Genomic DNA, 18,579 nt, shown 5'->3' with positions numbered 1-18,579 from the left:
AACTCCTGAAATATCTATGGCAAAGCTACTAGAGCTAATAAATAAGTACAGCAAAGTGGCAGAATCAAAGAGCAATGTCCAAAAATCAGTATTGTATCTATATATCAGTGATCAGCAAACTGAGGAAGGACTCAAGAAAAAAATTCCATTTACAATAGCAACCAAAAGAATGAAATATTTAGGAATAAATTTAATTAAGGATACAAAACACGTATACACACAAAACTACAATAATTTGGTAAAAAGAAATCATGGAAGACCTAAATAAGCAGAAAGTCATAATGGGGACATGGAGTGGAAGACTAAAAATATTTATGATGTCAATTCTATCCAAATTGATTTATATATTCTGTTGTGTGAAACCAGGAGCAAAGTGCTACAAGAGCTTCCAGGAACGTTATGTGGAATCCCGAAGAAATTGGAACCGAGACTCTGGAGCTTCAGGAAGCAAGATTTAACTTGTCCATGTTCATGGGGTCCAGCTGAGTCACCTCAAAAGTCTGAGGCTTGAACGAAATGTTACAAGATCTTTTGAAGGTAAGGTATGAACTGATGGTGTTCAAAGAAAATGATTGGCTGATTTCAATTGGGAAGGGCACAAAGCTGGGTTTAGAAAAGCCGATGAGTGCTTAGGGGAGGTGTTTCTTTACAGGAATTTGTCTTACCTTGTGAACATGCAGTTTTACCTGTTCTCAGAGTAAGCATCCTGTTTGCATGTAGTTCTGACTGTGCAGAGGAATTTGGGGACTTTTAAAGAGGAGGTAGTTTAAATGTGCAAGGGAGCATGAAGGACCTGCCTGCTGCAAGGGGAAATGGCTTGGGCAAACAGGGGCTGCCTGTTACATTCCCCACTTTGATGCTTGTCCATTCTAGTGTACAGTTGCATCATTTATACCTCATTTTCTTCTAGTTGTTAGGGGCATTGGTGCTTCCATATTGCCAGGATTTTTGCCAAGCTCTGCTTTTCTATTAGGGCTTTGACTGAGCATTATAAGCTACTTATTAAGAGTGGCAGGAGGCATGGGATGAAGAGGCTTATGTCTATCAAGCCTGGGACACTAGCAATTAGGGTTCTGAGCCCTTTGAACATAGAGAACCATCATCCAGCCTTTCCATGTTTGTGTGGGGACATGGGCTAGCTTTCTCATTTCATTGGTTATTTCTCTAGTAGCTTTTCCCTGTTCATCTATATGGAGGCAACAGTCAGTTCAGTTGAATTTCTCACAGATGCCTCCCTCATCCACTAAGAGATAGTCTAGGGCCAGCCGATTTTGTAAATGGCTGCCCAGATTTTGTCCTGGTTATTGGCTAGGGCTTCTAGTGCCCATGAAGTTCTATTAGTTATTAGTTCAGAACGGCTTGGAGGTGAATGATAGGGTTGACCATGTAGATGGGGGTTCAATAGCCCCATCCTGAACCCAGGTGGCAGGCCTGTAATAGTGGATTATTCATTCCAGGGGCCGCTAATTATCTTCCCAACTCCCTATTTGGATGTTGTCTGCCACTCTCCATTTTTCTCTGATGAGTGCCCACAGGGGGGCACCCAATCTGGCTACCCCAGAAGAGGGGGACCAAGAAGAAAGCTGGGCAAATGGTCCCAATTGTGCAGGACCCTGTCCACCCAGCAAGCAGCCATTTGTAGGCCATTTTCCCACATAGCCAGTAAAATCTGGCCGGGGCTTGCTGAGGACTGGCGGTATTTACATTGCTCCCTACCTGGTCAGATTAAGGATTTTATAAGGTGTAGTTTGGCTGACATTTTCATCCCCTTCCCACACTGTCTGGTCTGCACCCTCATGGAGTACTCACCTTCCTGAGCACACAAGTTCCCACAGAAGGCCTTTCCCATTCAAAGGTGAATATTTCCCAGCTGACTGGGGCTACCTGGGTGCAGGAGAAGGTGTCCTTCAAGTCCAAGCATGAGAACCATTTGGCTTCCCCTGGGACCAGACTGGGGGGTATATGGGTTAGGAACCATGGGGTGGATGGCTTCTGTATTTCCATTGACTGCCAACAAGTTTTGTACCAGGCAAAATTCCCATTTGAGTTTTCTTCATGGGTAGCTGCGGGGTGTTCCCAGGGGAGTTGCAGGACCAGGTAATTTGGTGGGATTCCAACCATGCCAAATGGCCTTGAATTCCCTTGAGGGCCTTCTGAAGGATTGGGTACTGTTGCACTGCCACATGGACTTCAGGGCCATTACCACTGGAGGCAGTGTTCAGCTAGGCCTGGAGGCTTGTGCTCAGCCCAGACATTTGATTTCTGCCCAGGAATGGCAGGCTAGGGCAGACCTCCCCTCCCACTTAAGATTCCTCATGCAGCCACCAATCTTCACCAGCTGGTATGGTTAGGAGTAGGATCTTCTGTGGGCCATCAATTTTTAAAAAGATTTCTCCTTTGAGACCAAAAGTAATTTGGGCATGCAGTTTCCTGAGGAGGTCCCATCCCAGTAGTGGCAGCAGGCACTCTGGCATGACAGGAACTGGTGCCATCCTCAGTGACCCCTAGCGGTGCACTATCTGGCCTTCAGGAATGGTTTCTTCTGCACTTTCCTGTGACACCCACTATATGTATTGTTCAGCCAGGAAATGGGTGAGCATCCCCCAGGGGGTGGGTTATTAGTGTTCAGCACTGGTATCCACCATGAAGTCCATCATTCAGCTCCCTAATTTTACTCTGACCATGGGTTCCTGAGGGTCTAATATATGGAAGCTAGTCTGTCCTAGTCAGAGAGCTCATCGACAGACAAAGTGATGGTGTCAGGATCCGGATGAGGCCTAGGGCTGGTATCCTGCTTTCCTCTCCCTGTTAATGGGATGGCTTTATTTGGGCACTTGTTCTTCCAATGCCCCTCCTCCTTGCAGAAACAATACTTGTTTTGCCTCAGGGGTGCTCAGGCCCATTGGGTTGTTTTTGACCTGGGCCCTTGGTCTCACTGCTCAAAGGCAGCAGTAATCATCTGAGTCTTTTCCCAGAATTCCTTTTTCTTTTCCTTGGTCCCTACTTGGTCATGACTGATGAATACCCTCATGGCCACCTCTATCAGCTGGCTGTATTCATGCCTGAAAATCCATCTAGTTTCTGGAGCTTATGCAGAATATCAGAAGCTGCTTGCCCCACAAAGGTGGCGTTTACCAACATTTGACTCTCTGGAGCCTCAGTATCAAATTGTGTATATTGGCAGGTTTCCATCAATCACCCAAGGAACTCACTCGGGGTCTCATCTGACTTCTGCAAGACCTCTTTGACCTTGGTCATGTTGGTGGTTTCTTGGCTGCCTTTCTGGAGGCCCTGGAGCAGGGCCTTGCAGAACCATTGAAGGGACTACAGCCTCGCATCAGTGTTTGTGTCCCACTCTGGGTCATCTCCCAGAAAACTGTGGGTGACATATTGGGTTGGGTCTAAGGTGCCATCAGGAGTGCTTCCCTCCAGGTGCCTCCATGCTGCTGCTACCATGTGCCAACAGTACTCAGTGCTGAGGAGAGTTACAAGCAGCTGGTTGCAGTCAGGCCAGGTGGGCTGGTGAGTCTGGACAATGGACTAGAACAGGTCGATCATTACCTGAGGCCTCTCAGTGTAGGACCATGTATGATTCTTCCAGGTTAGCAGGTTGGTAGAAGTGAAGGGAATATATGTGAAGTTTATTCTCCCTTCCTGAAAGTCTCCCCACACATTGACAGGGAGGTCCTTGGGTTTCTCTCAGAGGCATTAAGGGTGTGGCCAGGGATGGGGTGGCACCACCTGGCTGGGCTACAGCTGCCCATGGCTTAGGGACTCCAGGGATGGCTGGACCTGGCAGAGCCTCAGGTGACGCTTCTGGGCTGCTGAGGGAATTGGGTTGTTATGGAGATGCTCGGCAGGGCCACAGGTATTGGGGGTGTGAAGTAAGGCAGGGGTTTTCTTCTTCAGGTGCACTGGATAAAACCAGGACCTTGGCCTTGCTGCCTGGTTCTTTGCAGGACTTCTCCACCACTCGGGTGAGAAACACCTGGCACCACCCATCAATGCAAGTCTCTATCCATCCTGGCTTCTTCTTTGTGACCTCCAGCCAGGTGGCAATGTATGGAAACTGATCTGGATGTCCAGACATCCCTGACATTATACTACAAACTGCCTTTAACATTTTCTAACTCAAAAGTTCCCTCAGACAGCCAATCTACCTCAAAGGTGGGTCATTCTAGCATATAGAATTTCCTGAGTTGATCCAGGCACTCCCCAATCATCAGTAAAAGCCTTCATAAAGTTTGACATCATGCACCACAATGGTGTTTTATTATATTCCCCACCCCCAAATTTGGCAGAGCCAATAGTTAGGTGAAGGGTTTACAGACAAACAGCAAAGGGATTTTAGACAATTTAGTGCTTTTGTTCAGCCTGGCCACTCCCCTATCAGGGACGTTGGGCACCTCCTGGCTTTGGTCATCCAGTATAAACCCCTGGCCAGCCCCCCTTTTGGGGTTGCCCACCCTTAACTATATGAGGATTGCCACAAACTTGCAGAATCTGAACTCCCTCACAGCCTGGAGCTCAGCTCCTGTGGCCCAGGACTTCCATTCACTCTCATAGTCAAGCACAATCCATTGACATTCCTCCTACACTGCCCTTCCCAAAACCCAGTCTGAAGACTTCCATTTGCCTCTCTCCTCCAGATGGAGACCATAGTTCAGAGAGTCTTGGCGGTTGATCGGGCCACCCTTCCACTCAGGCCTTCTATGAGTGGACTGATAACCTGATGCTGTCCAGTGCTTAGCAGTCAGATGGGTGGCGCTCCCAGGGATCTGATTCCTGAAGCTGTCCTGGATCCATCACTGCTCTGGCAGTGATGAGTGCCCCAGTTGGGGAGGTTGGGATTCTGAAAGATGGGGAAGTCCCCAGTGCTGGCACTGCATTCCATCAGGTCTCTGGTCTGAGAACGTTTGCTGTCATGGGAGAGAGAGATGATAATGTCACCAGCTCCTAATTCTGTATAAGCCCTGAGAAGTGTTGGTGCAAACATCAGAGGAATTGGGATTGAGGCTCTGGAGCTTTTGGAAGCAAGATTGTATTTGTATGTGTGCGTGGGGCCCAGCCAAGTCACCTCGAAAGTCTGAGCCCTTAACAAATGTTTACAGAAGATTTTATAGTCAGGATGGCACTTTAAAGACAGGTATGAAATGGAGGAGGTGTTGGAAGGAAATGATTGGCTGATTTAAATTGGGAAAGGCACAAAGCTGGTTATACAGAAGTGGATGAGTGATTAGGGGAGGGGTTTCTTCACAGGAGGTTGTCTAACCTTGCCTATCTGCAGTTTTTCCTGTTCTTGAGGCAAGCATTCTGTTCACATGTAGGTCCAACTGCTCAGAGGAATTTGGAGAATTTTTAAAGAGGTAGTGAAAATTTGCAAGGAGAAGTGAGCAGCCTGCCTGCTGCAAGAGGAAATGGCTTGGGCACACAGGGGCTGTCTGCTACATTCCTTAATCTTTCCTGTTTTTCCCTCAGCTATTTTATTTCTGGGACATTTGTCTTAATGAACATTTTCATAATCCAGAATTATGTTTTTAAGCTGGAACATGTGATTTATAGTTCTCAGCAATTTTGTCATAATGCTTCTAAATGTGTGCTCATTGTCTTCACACTAGAATGAAAAGTTGATTGAGAATAATAGTATTAGGATGCAGTTTCCTCAGAAAGTTGTTTTGGGGGGCAGTGCAGAGGTGGCTCAGTGGCAGACTTGTCACCTGCCATGCTGGAATACTAGAGACCTGGTTTCACTAACCAGTGCCTGCCCATGCCAAAAAATAATCAATCATAAGCCTCAGTAAGTTTTAAACTTAGATGTGCTGACTTCTTGGGTTAAATATTGATAGTTCAATTTATGATTTTCCTTCATAAGAGTTATGCTTTTTCTGCCAGATGCCTGAAAAGCTCTTTCTTAAATATGAAAGTTCAATAACGAGACCACTTCTGACTCAGTGCAATCATTTGCTGACAATTTTCCTTGTCTACACTGCATCCCTTGATTTGCAAGTTAGGCTTTGCTTCTCATTCAGGAAAATTTCCCACATCATTTTCTGCATATATAAGATTCATTTTCCTTATGTTGGATAATTTCTCTTTACCTCTAGTAGTGCTGTCTTCCTTTACTTTGAGTTGATACTTTCCTTGCCACCTTTCCTTGTGATTAGGTGGGTACCTGCCATGATTTGATTTCAAGTGAACACCTGTTGGTTCTTGTCCTAAGGCTTATCCAAGGCTGAGTGGTTTCCCTCTGCTGCTTCTTGTGCAGACACAGATGATATGAACTATTGATGAATACTGAAAAAGAAATTTGTCCTATTTCTTCTTGTATTTTGGAAGTTGTTCATAATACCTAGCCATTTATTTTTGGTGGGAAATAATGCCATATCTTTTTGGTTCTTTTATCTGATTCCCTTCTATTTTATGCAGGGGTTTTAAAACTCTAGCACCATTGCTGCCAGTTTGTCAGAATTCATCTTGAATGCTTGAAAGCTGATTGTGTTTGTTAAACAATTTTAACTGAAAAAATTATTTTAACCTTTTTGAAGAGATCACAGTGCCTTGTCTGGTTTCCATTGCTGTGCTTTAGTCTCCTTTCTTTCCTGTCCTTTGGTCCCCCTGTGGTGTGACTAAAATAAGTTAATTTATTGTACTTCTTAAAACTGATTATTGTATTTAAACACTTTTAAAGTACTTAAATTGCATACCAGTTTTTGTGTATTCAGTATTTACACGCCATATCCATCTTCTGCTTTCTGTAGATTCATTTGTCTCTTGCTCTTTCCTTATCTATTTGTTGAATATAAATATGAGCTATGTGTTTTAACTTTGTAATTTTAGTGATCTTCAGAAGTCTGCCCTTAGGTGATTTGATTTCATTTCTTCTAGGTGATGGGGCACTACAAATTGGATCCTTTTTAATGATGTTTCTTACAATGAGGTTTTCACCCTGAGAATATGTTATAAATCAAATGTGTCTGCCTTTCATGAGTGGTGTCAGATACTACTAAGAAAGACTATTGATATTATCAGTTTCCCATAAGTTCCAACACAAACTGACTGGTTTTGCTGTGGTTTACCTGGGCAGGCCACAGATTTTTCTAAGTCTCTCTCTCTGCAATTGAAGGTATTTACTGAATATTTGGCTAAGCATGGGATGGAGTCAGGTTTAGCCCCCCATTTATCAGACTGAAAGTCTATTTCTCAGTGGGTTGATATCCAGCAAAATTCATTTTCATTCTAGTTTCAGTTGTAAGTTTAATGTTGTGATGTTCCTTTTGGTGATGCTTTTGTTGTGTTGGTGGTTGGTATTCACTGGGGACGTGCTTTACTTTCCTGAAAGCTCTGCAAAGCTTTTTAAATGGGGTTCACTCCAACTAATGGAGCAGTGGGATGTTTTCCAGGATGAGAAGCATGTCAGAGTATCTGGTCTTCTTAAAGTATATTTAAATCATAGATAGCATTCTTTTTTAAAATTAGATTTTGCCTTATTTGAACATACAAATTTTAAAATAAAATTATGATCAAATACTTATGGGGGCTACTTGTTATTTTTAAATTAATTTTTGTCTTTTTTTTCAGAGTAAGCTGTTCAGAAATCAAATATTTCTAAAAAATGATAAATATAAAACAATAAAACCCAGCAGTTTAATATTCTCATTGTCTTCTAACGTCTGGCTTTCCAGGCAAGTGGCAGCGAGCATGGTTCTGGGGCAGTGGCTAGTGAGGGGCTGGCAGGCAGGCCTGGAGCTCTGAAAAGCTGCGCTCAGCCACCATGGGGCATGCAGCAGGTAGGGACATCAGGGTATTCCCTCATTGCAGGAGATTCCTGGCCTCAGGATTCACCTCCTTCTCGCCCAGCCACTCTGTTTCCCTCACCAGTTCAGAGTCCAGCATCCAACCAAGATACTTCACCATCAGCTCAGGGCCCACCTGCATTCTCCCCTCAAACATCTGGACCCTTCTTGGGATTTCCTATATTACCTGGATGATAACTTCTTTGATACTTTTTCAATTTTTTATTACTCTTTACTCAAATTAAGGCATCTAAAGAATAAACTTCATCTCCTACTTGCATTAAATAAAAAAGAGGTCAAAAGGATGGCAATAAAACAGATACTTAATTTTTTTAACTTTAATTGCTTTTAAAAATCTTTATAAATACTCCCTTTCCCCCATTGTCTCATCTCCCCCACCTCTTGCCTACTTCCTATGTCTGTGAATTTGTCATCTCTATTCATCTAAGTGACATCATCCCATATCTGTCCATATGTGCCTTGCCTTACTTCACCGAGAGTTTTCCATGTTGTGGCAGGTCTCATGTCTTATTCTTTCTTAGGTTGGGATAATGCTCCACTGTATATATGTAACAGATATTTTTTTCCCATTCACTTGTTGTTGGACATTTGGGCCACTTCCACTTTTATACATTGTGAATAATACTGGTATAAACTCTGGTGTAAAAGTACCTGTTTGAAACACTGTTTTCATTTTGAGGGGTATGTTTATCTAGAAATGGAATTGTTTGGCCTATGGTAGTTCTATATTTAACTTTTTCAGGACCACCCAATTGTTTTTCACAGTTGCTATACTATTCTACATTTCTACCAACAAGGTACTTGAGTTCCAATTTCTCTTCATTCTCTCCAGCAGTTGTTATGTTATTTTCCATCTTTTTTTTTTAATAGGTCATCCTCGTGGGTGTGAAATGCTATCTCATTTTCTTTGGTATTTCTGATTGGTATTCATTATTGTTGAGTTCTAGGTTTAAAGATTTAATTTTTCCTCTCTGAATCTTGGAAATATCACTCTTTGTTGTTTCTGTGTTTCACTTTAAGTAACAGCTATTGACATGTCTGCATGTTTACTTTTCATTTCATGTATCAAATTGAAATATTTTTCTAATACTTCCTCATATCCACTAAATTTTTATTCTTCTTTCATTTATGTTGCATATTTGTCATAATTACTTTAAAGTCCTCGTTTCCTAAATCCAAAACCTAGATCATCTATGTAACTGAGTCTATTGGCTTATTCTTTATCTTGAGTAAAACTTAAGTGTTCTTGCTTCTTCAAATGTCTTTCATACACCTGGTAGTTTTTAATCAAGTACTGGACATTGTGGATTCCACTGCATTTCTCTAGAATGTAGATCTTTGTTCCAATGCATGGTAAATCAGCAGAAATTCATGTAGCTGCTCAGCTTCAAATCAGATGTGTTGTTGCAACACAGGCTCAAGCACAACAGAAACTTCCAGCAAATGATTGCTTTGTTACCTAAACAGCACACAGTGTCCAAATGCCCCACTTTGCTTCAGAGAGGAAAGACTCTGTCCTATTTGCCTGCTGGGTATTAATATACCCTAAGAGAAGGGGCCCTGCCACAGTGAATCCCTGCCCTGTTAAATATCTGGGGCTACTTTTTCCTGTTTTTCAGTTTAATGTCTGGTTGGGCCATTTCATTAGACATAACATCTCCCCCAGTCTGTGGAATGGAAACTGAAACATCATTCACAACGTGAGAGCAGACAGAGTGCGGGTGTAGACAAGGGCTGGGAGATGACCGCTGAGTGCATGTGAGGTACTGCAGAAGTTTTACTCTTTACCTTAGGCTATAACCTTAGTATGTGGTTCTTATTCCTAAAGTTTTGTCCCATTGGGCTTTCAAGTAGAGGACATGCACAGTTTAAAATCTTATTCCACTAACCTGGGAGAATTTAAACTTCACATTCTGCCTCCCAAGCAGCTGATGATCTTCTCAGTTCTTTAGCTTCCCAGGTACTTCTCAGTTCCCTGAACATCGGTTCTTCACTTTTGCGGTTTAGGAGACATAAGGACTTAAGGAGAGTCTGGGTTATCCCTTTGCATTCCTTCCTTTCTAAGACCCCCTCCCTCACCCCACACCCAATTTACAGATGTTCTAACAGCCCTAGACTCTGACCTTTGGCTACTCATCCCAGTAAGACCACCTGCTTCTTGAGCTGTCCTCAGTGTGCCATGCAAATGGGAAGCACAATTGGGAAAAGATAGTTACATTTGAATATCACCTAATATGCACACTTTTGCATTGCATTTATAACCATTTTTTTAAAAATAATGTTGTGTCCAGAGTTAAATATGTTAATGGTGAAAGGGTTTGGCCAAAACAAACTACTTTGCTATTACTGTTCTGGTGATAGTAAAAAACTTCCTCTGCTTTTAATTTTTGGCTTTAGGATAAGGCTAAATGAATTTCAACTTTCTTACTGCTCCCTTTAAGAATTCTGAGAATTTGATCATTCTATAAATATAAATTTTGAGAACATTCGAAACTAATTTATATTGGAAATAATCATAGTAATGGCTACTTCAGGGGTAGAGGGAAGATGGAGGGCTTGACCAGAAAGAGATATATAGGAGAACTCTCTGGGATGGTAATAAAGTTCTGTGCCTTAATAGGGAGTTGGGATGCACAGGTGTGTGCATTTGTCAAAACTAATGGAATAGCACTTAAGACTTACACTTTTCCTTATATGTGAATTTTTCCCTAAAAGAAAACACAGCAGAATTGTGAAGAAATACTGAACTCTGGTTAGTAATGAAAAGGTACTGATGTTTGCAGTGGATTTTGCCTTGGAAAACTGGTTTGCTTTCCATTTCTACTGCTCCTGTTTGCCTCAACCCTAAAGGCACAAACCCTCAGTTCTCTTGTTCAAAATAGAGACCTTTAATCAGAGCCCCTACCCTTTTGGAGCTCAGGTGTTTCACCTGTGCCCCCAGCCACCTAAAGCAGACTCAGCTTTGCATCTGATTCTCCATATTTGTCCATAAGACAAAAGCAGCTTCAACTAGCCAATCTTCCTTATCTGGGATCTCTTTTTCCAGAAATGTCTTCAGCAGTTCATTATTATGACCTAAATTGTTAATGGTGTCATTGGGGAAATGTCATTAAAAACAAAATCTCCTGACAATCTAGAAAATCTCTTCAGAAAACTAGAAAAAAAAATAGTGGTTTTATTATCAAATAACATTACCCTAGAATGTGAGGCTTATCAATTCAATTTGCTAAATATTTTGCAAAAATAGAGATATTTTATATAGCCATGCAGATACATATGTATTTTCAAGATAGTGATAATATATGTCCTTGAGGAAGATAACATAACAGAACCACTTGTTATACGTAGCTCATCCTAAATTCACCTGAGAATTGGAGTGACCATCTGTGCTTGCTAACTGACTTTATCTAAAGGAGAAGATGAATTTCTCATCATTTTCTTTACAGCAGAAAGTAGATTTGCCACTTGAATCCAGGCTCCTGTTGAAGTTAGGTCCTAGCCTACTAATGAAACTGGGAGATAGGATCACTATTTTCCTTGATTATTTTGGAAAATCATCTAGGAAAAGATACCTAGATTGTCTAATTGGCAAGGGACTTTTTAGCTGTTGAGAAAATTGCTAAAAATTTTAGGGGCAGAGAAAGAGTTCACAATTACAAGCTTTCTGATGTAGGTTCTCTAAGAAGTGCCAGAAAGGGGAAGATGAAGGAACAAAGGAATCTCTTTCTTTTTGCCCCAACGAATATTAATTTTGCTCTTCTTGAAATCTCTGTTTACCCTTGAAGTGTCAAGAGGACTTTGTATTCGTTTCATCCAGCTTCTTTATTTATCAGCTGTGGGTATCATGGGGCAGGGGTGTGCATGGAAACCACGTTATCTAGCAAGGACTCACTACCCATGTGCAAAGAGGCTTGGGATGGTTAGGTTCATGGGTCACCTTGGCCAGGTAATGGTGCCCAATAGTCTGGTTGAACAAGCATTAGCCTAACTGTTACTGCAAGGACATTTAATAGACTTAAATTATCAGTAAGTTGATTGCATTTATGGCTGATTACATCTATAATCAACTAAGGTGTCTTCAGCAATGAGAGATATTTCATCCAATTGCTTGAAGTCTATAAAAGGAGAAGTGATGACTACAGTAGTCATAAAAGAGTTTTTGTCTCTACTTCAGCTGCCTAGCTTCTCCTGGGGAATTCATCAAAAATTTCATTGGACTTGCCCACTTAAAGCCTGCCCTATGGAATTTGGACTCATATTTCCACAATTGCCTGAGAAACTTTTTATAAAATCCCACAATAATTACAGGTATCTTCGGTTGGTTCTTTTTCCCTAGAGAATTCTGAGTAAAACAAGGCCAATACTGCAATATTGGGATTTTGAGAAAAGAATGAGTTTTACTGTAAGGTTGACCAGCAAGGAGACAGGAGGCAAGCTCCAGTCTGTTACCCCTATCTGAGAGCTGAGGGAGATTCTATGGGATTGGGAGGTGAGAAGTAAGGGGAATAGGACAGAGTTGAGAGGTTTTACTTGGTATAGTCTGATTGGTTAATTATAGAGTTGTCCACATATGGTAGAGTGGATTTTACACTGGATATTCCTTATCAAAAGCTTTGATTTGTTTCCCTTGTCTCCATGTCCTAGTAATCTTGGTTCTCAGGGAGGTGCCCTTTGTTTCTGGTGTCTCAAAGATCATCTGAAGGATGAGAGTGTGTTTATGTGTGCATTCAGGATGTGTGACCTGCAGTCAAACAAGCTCAGAAGACAGATGACCACAACGATGGACACCCCGCACACCGGTGTTGTCCTACCCAGGGGTTCAGTTGGTCACATTTTCTTTTCTGCCATTATTGAAAGTAATTTTATATATTTCTATGATAACTTTTACATTCAGTTTCTTCTGTTTGTTTCTTGAACCCCCTATATTTACAATGTTGGGTCTCTTATTTGTCCCTCAAATTTGTCTTTTCTTGTTTGTTTTCTTATCTATAATTTTCTTCTGCATTCTATGCCATTTTCTCAAAGCCAGCCCTTAGTTTTATTGATTCCTTCTAACCCCTTTCTTTCTGAACTATTCTAATTATTTTTAAGTGAAAAATCATGTAACTTTGTCCTTATTTCCCACCCCCCTTATCTCTGCTATTTTCCTTTTGCTCCTCTATAGTTTCATTGTTTTAAGGTTTTTAAGACTCCACATTTTCTCTAATTTTCTTGAGAATGTAAAGAGGTTGTGTCCTTACATTTATAAATTCTCTCATTGTATTGGGCTGGATATACCAATCAGTGGAAAAATGCATCTCTAACTTCAGGCATACTGCTTTGGCATGAAATAAGATTTGTTTTTTTTCAGTGGGTCAGTTTTTTCTTTAGTTCAGTTATATTTTCTAGTGAACAAATTTCATCTTGCCCTTACATCTTTCTACTCTTTATTAAAAAGCTAGGTTAGCAGGGGAAAAAACAATTAGAAATGCTTTCTCTACCTCTCTTCTAGCTTTGCCCACAGTTTCCTTATGTTGGGGAAATTGACTCTAATTCAGAGTCTACTCTTTTCATATTTGTCCTTGACCCTAGCTCTTGCACTTTCAAAGGATATGCAATTTAATTTAATTAGTGATAAATGAAAGTTTAAAAGTTATTTTATATTGTTTTAAGCTATATTAGGGAAAAGTAATTAAAAACAAAATCTCTGAACCCAGGAAACATCTACACAAATGTTGAAGAATAAGGGAAAAAAATAAGTATTTAATAAGAGTGTGATGCATCACACAAACAAGGGGCACAGAAATGAGAAAGAAAGAGAGCTCACTCTTATGTGCCTTAATGGATAGAACCCATTACAGGCACATTCCTGAGGAATTTAAGAAGTCTGCTTAAAATTTGGAGTCTTCTGCAAGTTATGCTAATCTCTTTCCAGAAAACTGAAGATAATGGCTGTATCTTACATTTTCATTTCCAAAGGACACAAAGAGAACTTAAAATTACATGTTTTCTAAAAGTAAATACTAGAAAATGGAAGGGAAGAAGAGATCTCTTACCTTAAATTAAGCTTGTCTTATTTTCTAATTTGTTTTTTACCCTTATTCCTGTACATCCAATAAGTGGATTAGTTGATATTTTCCTGACTCTGAGATGGCTGCTTATTTCACTATATCATGCTCAACCCATTTGAAATATAAAAAAGAAGATGGAAAAAGAAAGTACAAAAACATTTCATTCTAATGGGGGAACAAATGTTAAAATAAATTTGGATTGAAATGCTGGTGATCGATGAGGGGAAGGGGTAAAAGATATGGTATGTATGAATTTTTTTCTGTTTTCTTTTCATTTCTTTTTCTGAATAAATGCAAATGTTCCAAGATATGATCATGATGATGAATATGCAAGTATGTGATGATATTGTGAATTACTGATTATATATGTAGACTGAAATGATCAAAAGTTAGGAATATCTGCATTGGTTTGGTGTTTTATGGTATTTAAAAAAATCAAGAAATTAAAAACAAAAAGTATGTCATTCTGAATGACATAACAGAAATCCACTCTTAAGTGTTTGGTTCTCAGAAACAAAAATTACTTTGCAAAAGGAGGAGAGAAAGATAATTTGACTCTCTCTATCTGCACTAATATCAAGTGTCTACAGAAGGGTCTCAAATCATTTCACCTTGAAATGAAAAATAAGATTACTGTATTTTGCAACTTCAGTAAGATTTTTTCAGTCACATTGTGGATCATTCAATATTCAGTGAATCCTACTAATTCTGAAATGAATTTTTTATGAGTTCTCACATTTGATTGTACAAAATTTTACATACACGCTTACTCTTTATCAGCTTTGGGTGTTTAGAAAGCTATCATTCTCATGTTAGAAAATTTAATAAATTTCTACCATGTTCCCACTTATGGGTGATTTTATGTGTCAGTTACTGAAAATTAAGCCTAAGAAGGACTGAACTAGACTATTACCAACTTCTAAATCTTTGAGTTTGGAGCAAATACTGAACATATACCAAGCAAATGATTGCCACACCATTATAACCATTAAGACAAAGAGTTTATGTGAATAAGCAAGTCTAACAAATGGAATCCCCCTTAGTGAAAAGTTGAAAAATAAAGTTATAAGGGCAGCAGTTGTATTTTGCCTAATGAAGAATATCAAAGAGAAAAAAAGGCAAGGTTGAGAATTTTATGCAAATTTAGATGGAAAAGGTAGACCTGGAATGTTTCTGTAAGTAAGATCCAAGAAAAGATGAAAGAAAAAAAAAATGACTGGCAGTGAATTTTCTTATAAGCGGCAACAAAGGCTCATAAGAAATGCAAACTCAACAACATTCCACCATGAAAGACACTGTCAGTTATTGAGACAAGTCGCCATCTGCCAACCGTGCTCCTCCTTTCCTCATCCTCTACCTCTCTTTTTGGATTGTTTGTTCCTTGGGAAGTTGGAGGAGCATTCATTTTTTATTCGAGGAGTTGTAGATTTACAGAAAATCCATGCATAAAATGCCCAGGTCTCATATACAACCCTATTATTTTTACCTTGTGTTAGTGCTGTATATTAGTTACAATTCATGAAAGAACATTTCTATAATTGTTCTACCAGCTATAGGATATCATTTATAATAGGGTTCACTGTTTGTGTTGTACAGTTCTGTTTTATTTTTAAAAATTTTTATTGCAGTAACATATACAACTTAACTTTTCCCGCCTTAACGACATTCAAATATAGAATTCAGTGCTATTTATTATGTTCACCATGTTGTGCCACCACCACCACCATCCACTACCAAAACTTTATGATCAGCATGAATAGAAACTGTGCAATTTAAGCTTTAACTCCCCATTCCCTATCCCATCCCTGTCCCCTGGTAACCACATTCTAGATATTCAGAATCTATGAACTTGCTTGTTCTGTTTGTTTTATATAAGTGAGGTCATGCAATATTTGTCCTTTTGGGTCTAGTGTTGATCAAGGAATTACACCCAATTGCAAGGCAGTGAATTATTCATTTGGGGTTTTAGAATTACAATATAGTGAGCACAGATTCAAGTAGCAACCCACACTGTGTTCCATCTTGGGGCTTCCAGGCAAAGATTTATTTTATACAAATACATGATGCAATGAACTTTTTGTAGAGAATCATGTTTGGTGGATTTTAGGGCTTTCCAGGTGTCCTTCGAGCTGGACAGTTGACTGATTGCTTTCTCTTCTAGTTGTTTCATGGCATCCAGATGACCTCAGGAACATTGCTGCCTTTGGTTTTGTATAATAGGCAGTTTGTGATATCTGACTGGGGTGAGCATAGTAGTAACTTCCTGAATGGCCTCCTGACTGCATTTTAAATCTGTAGTGACTCTGTTTTGTTTTATTTCCACTTTCACGGGCTTCTTTTGCTCACCATGTCTCAATAGAACTGGGGCTCTGACCACTTCTGTGAACAGTTCTTGTGAGTCAGGAAAGGAGTGCAGAAAGATTTTCCCAGGAGCTGGGAAAAGAAACAGAACCTCAAAGATGTGGTCATTGATGAGAGGGAGGCTGGAATCCTGTTGTCCAGATGGGGAACCACAGTTGCTGCTTTTCCACCTGCTCTGGGAATGAATATTGGGGTGACAGGATAAATTGAGTGTATGTCTGGTTGGAGGAGAAATTGGATCAAATATAAGATTAAAGTTTCCAATCAACAAGAATAAGTGATAATAATTATAATCTAGTTTACCTAATAGAGAATAAAAATGTCTTGAGCAAAGCTAAGATTTTTTTTAGGAACCTGTTAATTAGCAGGGAAAAGAAGAAAATATGCTGTTTGATGGAACACTTGAAGAAAGCCTTATTAGAAATAAAAAACAATCTAATATCTATATCTTTTAAGACAAATCTCCTTTGACAGATTATACACATCCATGCATAGCAAGGTGAACACATAACCCTCCAAAATTCATTTGCAGGTTTGTGTTTGTTTAAACATACAAATATACACATTAAATTTTTTTCTCTTTTCTATCTCATTATGTTTATTTTAAGCCACCATTGAAATATTCTTATTAGAGCTTTGATTTATATTTTAATAACTAATAGGACAAGGTCTATCTTGTTACTCTTGATTTTCATTACTACCTCAGCTATTTTTGCCTAGTCACCACTGAACTCAGAAAACCGTAATTGAAAATTTAAAAAAAGTTAAGGTCTTGAATAGAATGCTGTGCCACCTTGATTACCCTCAGAAGTACATTTCCCCAAATTCACTATCCTATTTGGTTCGAGGGTAGAGTTGACCAGAAATGAAGTTGTGTGTGGCTTTGAAGGTTTGGAAAAGGGAAGGAAGCAGCAGCCACTAAGCTCTGATGGTCATGATTGTTGAGAAGTGAGAGGCGTGCCCAAAGCAGTCCAGGGAGTTTGCAGTTAGTCCTGGCTCTTCCACAATCCTGGCCCATTTCTACTTTCCTCCTGCCAGCCCTGCTAACTATCCGTGACCCCAGTACACCCCCAGACACTGTACTGCAAATCCCCAGAAATAGTAGTCAAGGAGTACCCTCAATGTTCAATGGGCTTCTACACAATCCTACTTCATGGTCCCACTGCATGTGGACTTACCTAGTTTCCTGATTTCCCTACAAGCCCTGGTGCAAACACCTGTGCCAGAATTGGTGCGTGCCTTGCATCAGAAACATCAACTCCCTTGTTTCAAACCTCTATTTTCCCAGCTCCTCGCACAATTGTGCAAATTCTATTTCTTATAACACATTTTTTCACTTATAGTGCTTATGCTTCCCTTATATAATAACACTGACTGATGCATGTTATGGATAAATTGGGGTCTGCTTAATGTCTTTACCTCATTGAGTCTTTTCATAACAGGGAACACCTATTACTTGAGTTATTTAAGCCCTGAGCATTTTAAACCTTATTTCTGGGAAATGTATACTCTGAGCTATTTTTCTTATTCCTAATACTTTATTCAATTATCAGAAAAAATTCTGTGCATTTACATTCTAGCCATCATACTTAATATTAGCTCACGTAGTACTTCAGCTAACTTTTTTGAGGTGAACTACTTTATTTTCTTAAAATGATTCTATCTTGACTCTACCTTATTAAAATAAAATTTAACTTCTTTTCTCATGTGTGTTTCCAGAAGATGTTAAAATATAGTCATGGTTCACTGGTTTTAAGTTTGATATGAAACATTGTGTCCACTATAGTTGGAATCACTTTTTTAAAAACAGGAGATGTTTGTTAATTTTATAAATGCATTTTTGGTATATATGAGAAAAAGAATCACATAACTGTTACTTGAATCTAGTAAGTTGATAGATAATGCAGATGACTTGTTAATGGAAGTAATTCCTGTATTCCTACATTATTGCTATTTGGAATTATATTGTTTTTCATTGATGCAGGAATTTTGTTTGTGTATATATATTATTTTTAACATATTTTAAATTTTATATCACATATATAGAAAGCAAAGAATGAAAAAGCAGTAATTTTCAAATCACACTTCAAAAAGTAGTTTTAGAACAGTTCCCAGAGTTTGTCTTGGGCTACCATTCCACCATCTCAGGTTCTTCCTTCTAGCTGCTCCAAAATGCTGGAGGCTAGATGGAATGCTAATATAGTGATTCAGGAGTCATACTCACTTATTGAAACCTATTTTCTCTATTTTGTCTCCTACTACTTCTCTGATATTTCTCCCAGTCAATAGGGATCTTTAGCTAATGCCCCTTCTGACTTTTTCATGTTAAGAAGTGGTGTCTGTTGCATGAAAAA

At 39.6% G+C, this 18,579-nt stretch overlaps 1 long non-coding RNA gene across 7 annotated transcripts in view; it reads left to right on the top strand.

Annotated features, from left to right (window-relative positions):
• The window catches only part of LOC143684188 (uncharacterized), a 181,597-nt gene that overhangs the window by 27,538 nt on the left and 135,480 nt on the right, over positions 1–18,579 (top strand). For all 7 annotated transcript variants that reach the window (XR_013175897.1, XR_013175896.1, XR_013175895.1 and 4 more), the window contains exon 2: positions 367–537. This is a non-coding gene — a long non-coding RNA (uncharacterized LOC143684188). The remainder of the gene's footprint in view (positions 1–366; positions 538–18,579) is intronic.

This window comes from Tamandua tetradactyla, chromosome 5 (assembly GCF_023851605.1).
Source record: "Tamandua tetradactyla isolate mTamTet1 chromosome 5, mTamTet1.pri, whole genome shotgun sequence".
NCBI classification, from domain to species: domain Eukaryota; kingdom Metazoa; phylum Chordata; class Mammalia; order Pilosa; family Myrmecophagidae; genus Tamandua; species Tamandua tetradactyla.
This window is presented reverse-complemented; position numbering and strand designations above follow the sequence as displayed.